The sequence below is a fragment of the Pinus tabuliformis genome, chromosome J (genome assembly GCF_031772625.1).
Source record: "Pinus tabuliformis cultivar Carrire ecotype Pingquan chromosome J, CPIR1, whole genome shotgun sequence".
NCBI lineage: Eukaryota > Viridiplantae > Streptophyta > Pinopsida > Pinales > Pinaceae > Pinus > Pinus tabuliformis.
In genome coordinates this window covers 1,221,960,712-1,221,967,517 of record NC_142295.1, presented here as the reverse complement: position 1 = coordinate 1,221,967,517, position 6,806 = coordinate 1,221,960,712, and the positions used below count along the sequence as shown (strand labels likewise).

Genomic DNA, 6,806 nt, shown 5'->3' with positions numbered 1-6,806 from the left:
GAAAAAGGGTAAATTATCTTTTATAGATCTATACGCAGGTTCCGCATAGAAAGGGCGCGTATGCACGCTGGTTTGGCATATCAAAACTACATATATGTAGGTTTGCCTTAATATAACAACGTATGCACACATTTATACATATTGAAGTAGCATACGTCTCAAGAAATATGTTTTAGCTACTTATATTTATTGCTACAATGTTCTGGGTTTAGGATTGGGTTCTGGTTATTGTCACTGTATTCTGGTTACAACATTCAGAGAAATGATTGTTTGATTCAATTTTGGTTGGTGCAAAGGAGATTGGTTGATGCAGATTTATTTGATGTTTGATTAATGTTATTGATGGATCCAGTCTGAAAATTTATGAAACATGGTCCCTGGAAGAAAATAGAAGGTTGTAGCCTTCTGTAGGTCAACACCTACGTACTAGTACATCAACTAATACAAGAGCTAAGGGGGTTGTAGCTCCCTTTCAGGAGAAGCTAGAGAACCAGAGAAGGTTGTAGCCTTCTATAGGTAGAAGCCTACGTACTGGTATAAGGCTACACCAGTACAAAAATATTGTAAGAAGAAGTTTCGTATTAAAAGAAGATAGAGACAAATTTCAGTTGGTGGTTTTCACCCACATTTGGTTTCCACCTTATATATTTTGTTCATGTGTGTGATTGCCTATACTATTTACTACACTTAATTATTGTTTTATGGTTCTAATACACATATTAAGATCAACGAACTAAATTATAAGTCTACAAGATACACACGGTTGTCTCAAAGAAAAGTTGCGTATATACGCATGTTTAATTAACATAAGTAGCGTATAACAATTTGTTTATGGAAATGAAATATTTTTTAATTTCTAATACTGATTCATCCCCCCCCCCCCTCTCAGTATTATTTCCAACACCCAACACACAATACTTAAGAATATAGAAACAACTAGCCACCAACATTGCTTTCCCTCATGGGAATCTTCTTTAGTTATCTCATCCAACATTCAAATAGTGATAGACCTCTTCCGCTTAGAAAAATAAAACACAAGATCATGATCTCCACTAAACCAACCCCTCTAGTCCCATATTGTTGGCATCAAGAATTTGAGCAGTTGGTTACTCTTTGGGAATCCATGAAATTCATAGACCTTGTCTCATTCCATGATGAATAAATCAAATGGATAATTTGATTTCAAATATACCTTAGCTCATTTGGAGTGAACGTTGATTTAAACAAGCAGGTAATGATATTTCATGTTTCTTAGTCTAATAATCTCCCTTCAAACATAGTGTCTTCCTCCCAATTCTGCCACAACCTCTCTAGCTTGGCATAGACTCACACATCTTTCAATATCACTAGCTTCTTGTGTTGCTTATATGGAATACCAGTTATGGAGGCATGTGTTCTCTCATCATGAGGAAGAATGTAAGAATGATAATGAAAGAATATCTCCAAGGAAATGTATATTTTATGTTTCCTATGCATGAGGATCGCGTGTCTTCCGTATAACATTTTGAGTTTGTACTTGGAAAATATGATCAATAGGGTAGGTGAAAGAGATTTTAGTATAGCACGGTCAAAATATAGAACCTCTTCAAGGGACACATGGCAACAATGGTATATTGGGTTATAAGAGGCATCCCAACCCTTGATAAGAAAAGCCATGTGATGTTTTCATATGGGATTTCAAGATAGCTCATGTTAGATTGGTAGGAAGGTCCCTTCTACCAATTGCTTGTAGAGGGCCATTTTCTCCATACAGAGAGACATCCCTCAGACCAAATCCATCTATTTTACCCATATTTCTATCTAGAGCCTAAGATGGTAGGATAGGTTCCCTTTTGACTTCAGAGGAACACCCTCTGTTAGACAGTGGAAACTTCTCCTGTAATTAAATCCAGAGCTTTTTATTTCTACTTCTTAGCATTGTAATAGTCATTCTTAGATATTTCCGACTAGGATTGATTCTTGCTTTTATAGGGGTGGCCTTTGAAATCCCACTTTGTACTGCCACTTATGAATTGAACAGTCCCGTTGATTTAATTTTGGTTATTTTTTGGACATTAAGTAAACTATATTACCTTTCCAATGACTCCCTTTCATTTTCCACCCTTGGATTTAGCTCTTGTGTTAATTCACAAAAAATCCTTGTGGTGGTTATTATATTATTTATTTTACTTTGGTTTTATAATAGTTAAGCATAACATCAAAACCTAGTTTGCCTTGCATTTGGACGCATGACAATTAATTAGTGGGACCTTTGTCTTGGGCTTCGAGTTATTAGACTTTGCAAATCATGTTCAAATTCTATAGTATGTTGTCATTACAATTCAACCCTATTGGATTGAGACGAATCTCATAAACCACTGCATTGCAAATGATACAAGATTTAGTCTTTTATTAGAATCGTAAATTCTCTAGGTCATCACTTTCACTTACAAAAACTAATGGGGACTATTTTCTGTTTGGTCTATTGGAAAGCTCTTGAGAAGGCCTACAAGGTGGGGGAATTTAGGCAATGCATGGGTGGGTCAAACTTCAAAAATATGCTAGGAAGGGCCTGAGATGGGCTCCCAATGTTTAATATCTAAGCTCATACTAATCTACTTGAATCCATCCAAACTTGTTCGAAGTTTTATTTGCCCCTAACTATTGTAAATGGTCTGTGATCTAAATTTTATAACTGGGGACATGTGTAGGCCCTCATTTAGACAATTTGGATCATCTGAACCTGTTTTTTACCTAACTGTTGTGAATGTCATGTGGTGCAAATTATCTAAATGTGTGCCATGAGTTCCTGGATCACTACATTCTTCAAGATTAGCTAGCTTGGGTCAATCTACTGATGAATTACCTATTGAGGACTATGGCATGAGTTATCATTAAATTTCTCTTTGATTAGGATCTATCATATATGATTTTAGACTAGATATGCCTTACATAACCCCTTGGTACATTTTTTGTTACTTCTTCTCCCATTAACTCTTTTAGTCATTCAATGGCATTAATATATTTGTTCTATTTTTCCTTCTCTACCTATTAGTGCATCTAGTTTTTTGGTGGGCAATCAATGGAGCTTATTTATCTACAAGTATCTGATGGGCTAGCATACTATTGCAGGTTGAAACTATGAAACAAGCAATTTTAAAATCATTAAGTTGATTGTATGTTATAATTTATTTAATGTTTCTTTTCCCATTGAATATAGTGAAATTTATTTTATAATGATCATAGGCGAGCACAATGACCAAAAGATACTTGATAAATTGTGTTATGAAAGACAAGCTAAAATTAATGAACTTAAAGAGAAAACAAATTATTATATGACTGAACAACTTATTTAGGTTGGTGAGAATTTAATAATTTTATTTTGATTCATTTTTTCCATTAATATTCTTTCACATGTTTCATTGGAATTGTCTATTGTTGCATCCTCATTGACAACAGACAAGATAAGTTTAATTTCATCATAAAACTATTTCTCTCCCAAATCATCTAAACAAAGATGTGTATATTGATTCAATTTGAGGATATCAAAATTATAGCTGATTTCCATAATCTAAACATGATGGGAGTCATGGAAAATGCAAAAATTATGGTGTATAATTTAAAAATATCTAATAAAAATCCTTCTTATAGGATAGACACTAGAAAGGTTAACGATGGTGATAGCATTTTTATTTTTTTGTTTAAACATTGTTTACTTACTTTAGTCTCTATTAGTGGGGCCCTTGTTTTGTCCCACATGGTTGGAAAAAGGATCACAGTTTAATCAACTAATTATAGAAATATTTTTGGAAAGTTATAATGAAGCTAAGGATGTTGGAAATGATTATGGGTTGTCTAGGACTTGCTTTGTGTCTATTTTAGAAATTGAGACAATCTAGGGGGAGTTATTGGGTAAAATAGATCCATGAAATTTATTATTCAAGCCACGTTCATGTCTTCTAAAATTTGTTTCCATGCCAAACTTTCAAATATTCTATTCTTCACAACATTTTGTTTTGTTGATATAAATCCTCTTATTTATATCTATGCATACAAGAGGCAAACTCTTGAACCCTTGTTTATCCATATTGTGATACATTGTATCATTGGTTGTACTTCTTAATGGTACCGAAAAAAAATGGAATTTTTTTCTTGAAAATAATATTGAAGTTAATTGAGGCTGGAATACTAGAAACCACATTGTTTAAAAACATTGGCTTTCATATTCTAAACTGTTGAAATAAAAAAAACATAAAGCTACTATGCATGGGCATAATGACTAAATGATAAAATCTATCTAATAAAATATATTACAACCAAAAATAGATTGTATCGTATTATATCTGAAACCATACGATGTCATTGTATAAGGTTTATAAATTTCTCAGTAAAGAATGCCAGTTCTACAAGATTGTATTCTTCCTAATCTAATATTTGATCAATATTGGTTGATATAATTTCTATTAAAAGTGAATTGATTGTAATTAATGGGATGCATGTGGCTTAGAATCAAATTTGTTGTACTCTCAACTCAAGAGTTCCTTTTGAAACAAGCCATATTATGAAACTTCTAGTCAAAGTTTGTATATTATGGGAGGTATATGGGTTCATTCTATTGGGTTGAGGAGGCCTGAGCCAGGTTCAGTATTAGTTAGCCAAACAAATCGCTACACTACTGACCCTTTCAGCATCAGCTCGCAGAGCACGGACTGAAGTCTCACCCGAAGCTGTATGGGGGGATGTTGGAACCAAGTTTTTGCACCCTTGATATGGTTGTGATGTTGGTTTATTCCAGTTATACTTGCCTTCGTGCAGGTTTCTTGGCCCTCTGTTCCACCCTTCAGTACCTTCGTGAAAGGGTACAGTTGGTTTTCGCACAACCCTAACATGTAACTCAGGGACTTTCATGCTGCTAGGGCAATGAACTCCGATATCTCCCAAACTAGGATAAGTGTCTTACTTATCTTATTAACTGCTCTTATTTAGCTCGTGTAAACAAATGTTCTTACTTGCATTCACCTAACCAACACATTTACATACATTCGTGCATCATATACGCATTATAAGTGAAATTCATACCCAACATAACAAGATGCATAAATAGGAAATAACGACGTAGAAATTGTAGAATACTTATATTTATTGATAATTCCAAACAATTATAGATTTGACCCGCCCTGCACACTTAGCTTCAGGGGTCTACGCACTTAGTTATGGACTTCTACCCTAGGCCTCTGTGTACTCAGCTGCAGAGCCTCTACCTACACTATGACCCAAGACTTAGACTTCTTGCTCCAAAACTATGACTCTATTCATTATATTATCCTTGATTATTCTAATTACTTAGAGCTTAGCTCTTTTTATACAATCCCATTGTCCGCAGACCATGGGTAGATCTTTTACAGCTAACATTACATTTCCAAAATAAGGGCAGAAAACCCTATGACTCTTTAACACCTACACCTTCTGGACCACAAAATGTGGATTCTTTACACTTGGATTACAAAAATTGACCAAAATATGGGCTTTTAGCCCCAAAACTACCTTAGGGAGATCCCGTGCCCAATAAGCCCCCAACATAAACATCATGACTCGCCCTCGAGTCACTTTGCAAGCATGTAGTTCTTATCACGAAGACCTCCCAGCTCCGTTTGGATGATCGCAACCTCGTCAGTGCACTAAGCAACCGACTGCTAGACTTCTTCCACTCTCTACTTAGTGACTATTGCTAAACTTCCACCTTGAATCTTCTGTTGAGTTGCCTGAAGTATCGTGAGCTTTCCTTCAATGGAAGCTATGATCATATATGCCTCATCTATCCAGGTTGTAGGCATGCTTTTAATACCACTTCTTTGTGCCGAGCGACATCCAACTGTTCCTTAAGCGCCTTTGCCTCCTGCATTCGTGTGATCCTCTTTGTAAGGGCGACTGTCTATGTGGTCCCTTTGACTTCGTAATATATTTGTTGTAGCTCACATGCCTCTGTGTCTAGGTGCTCTACATTCGGATCCTCCTATAGGGTTTTCAAGACCTCAAATGACTGTTAAAAAAGTCGTGTGTATTCTACTACTGCACTGTTGCCCATCACTATTACTGTTGTAATAGTGGTGGCACGATGTTCCCTGACTTCTGGTGGAGTTGAAGGTTGATCCCTCAACTGTAATTCTGCGATCTGCAGGTTTAGCTCCACCTGAATCATGGCCATCTCTGTTCGAGCGTCGCACACCCCTATGGCCAACATGCAGACACATGCCTCAACTAGTTCTTCTGCTTGAATTTCCAACTCCGGGACCATTTAACAGGCTTCCTCCACTACCTACATGCTTTTCTTATTCTATTCCATTTCCTCATTGCATTGCAAGTCCAACTACTCGATATTGATGCATTTCTCACTCATCACCTGCAAAGCACAACTCTCTCAGGCCCTAAGTTTTGCGGTGACTCCATCCTATAAGAGGTGGAGTGTCTCTCGAGGGAGCACAGCCATATTCAATTCCACCCTTTCAGGCTGCTGACCGTGGGCCTGCCGGCCTCAATTTATATAGTAAGTGTCGCAGTTGGTAGTAGTATCACATTGGTCACCCTTGTGCGCAACATCTCCGCGGCAGCTGAGGTGTCGATCGCGAGGCTGGTGGACATTGTTCTAGCCTATGGAGTGCGAGCTTGCAACTCTTGTAGCTATATCTGGCGAGCCGCTAATACCAATTGTTCTTGTTCTTCGAATTGTTGGAGGACCTCCATGATGACATCCCTCACTGTTTCTCAAATATCGTGCAAATCCCCCTCAGTGAGGGTGATTGGGTCCAAGGATGTCTTTGAAGCCTTGG

At 36.8% G+C, this 6,806-nt stretch overlaps 1 pseudogene; it reads left to right on the top strand.

Moving 5' to 3' along the window:
* The first annotated feature begins 3,215 nt into the window (after positions 1-3,215).
* LOC149231530 (uncharacterized) overlaps positions 3,216-6,806 on the top strand; it is a 40,614-nt pseudogene continuing 37,023 nt past the window's right edge.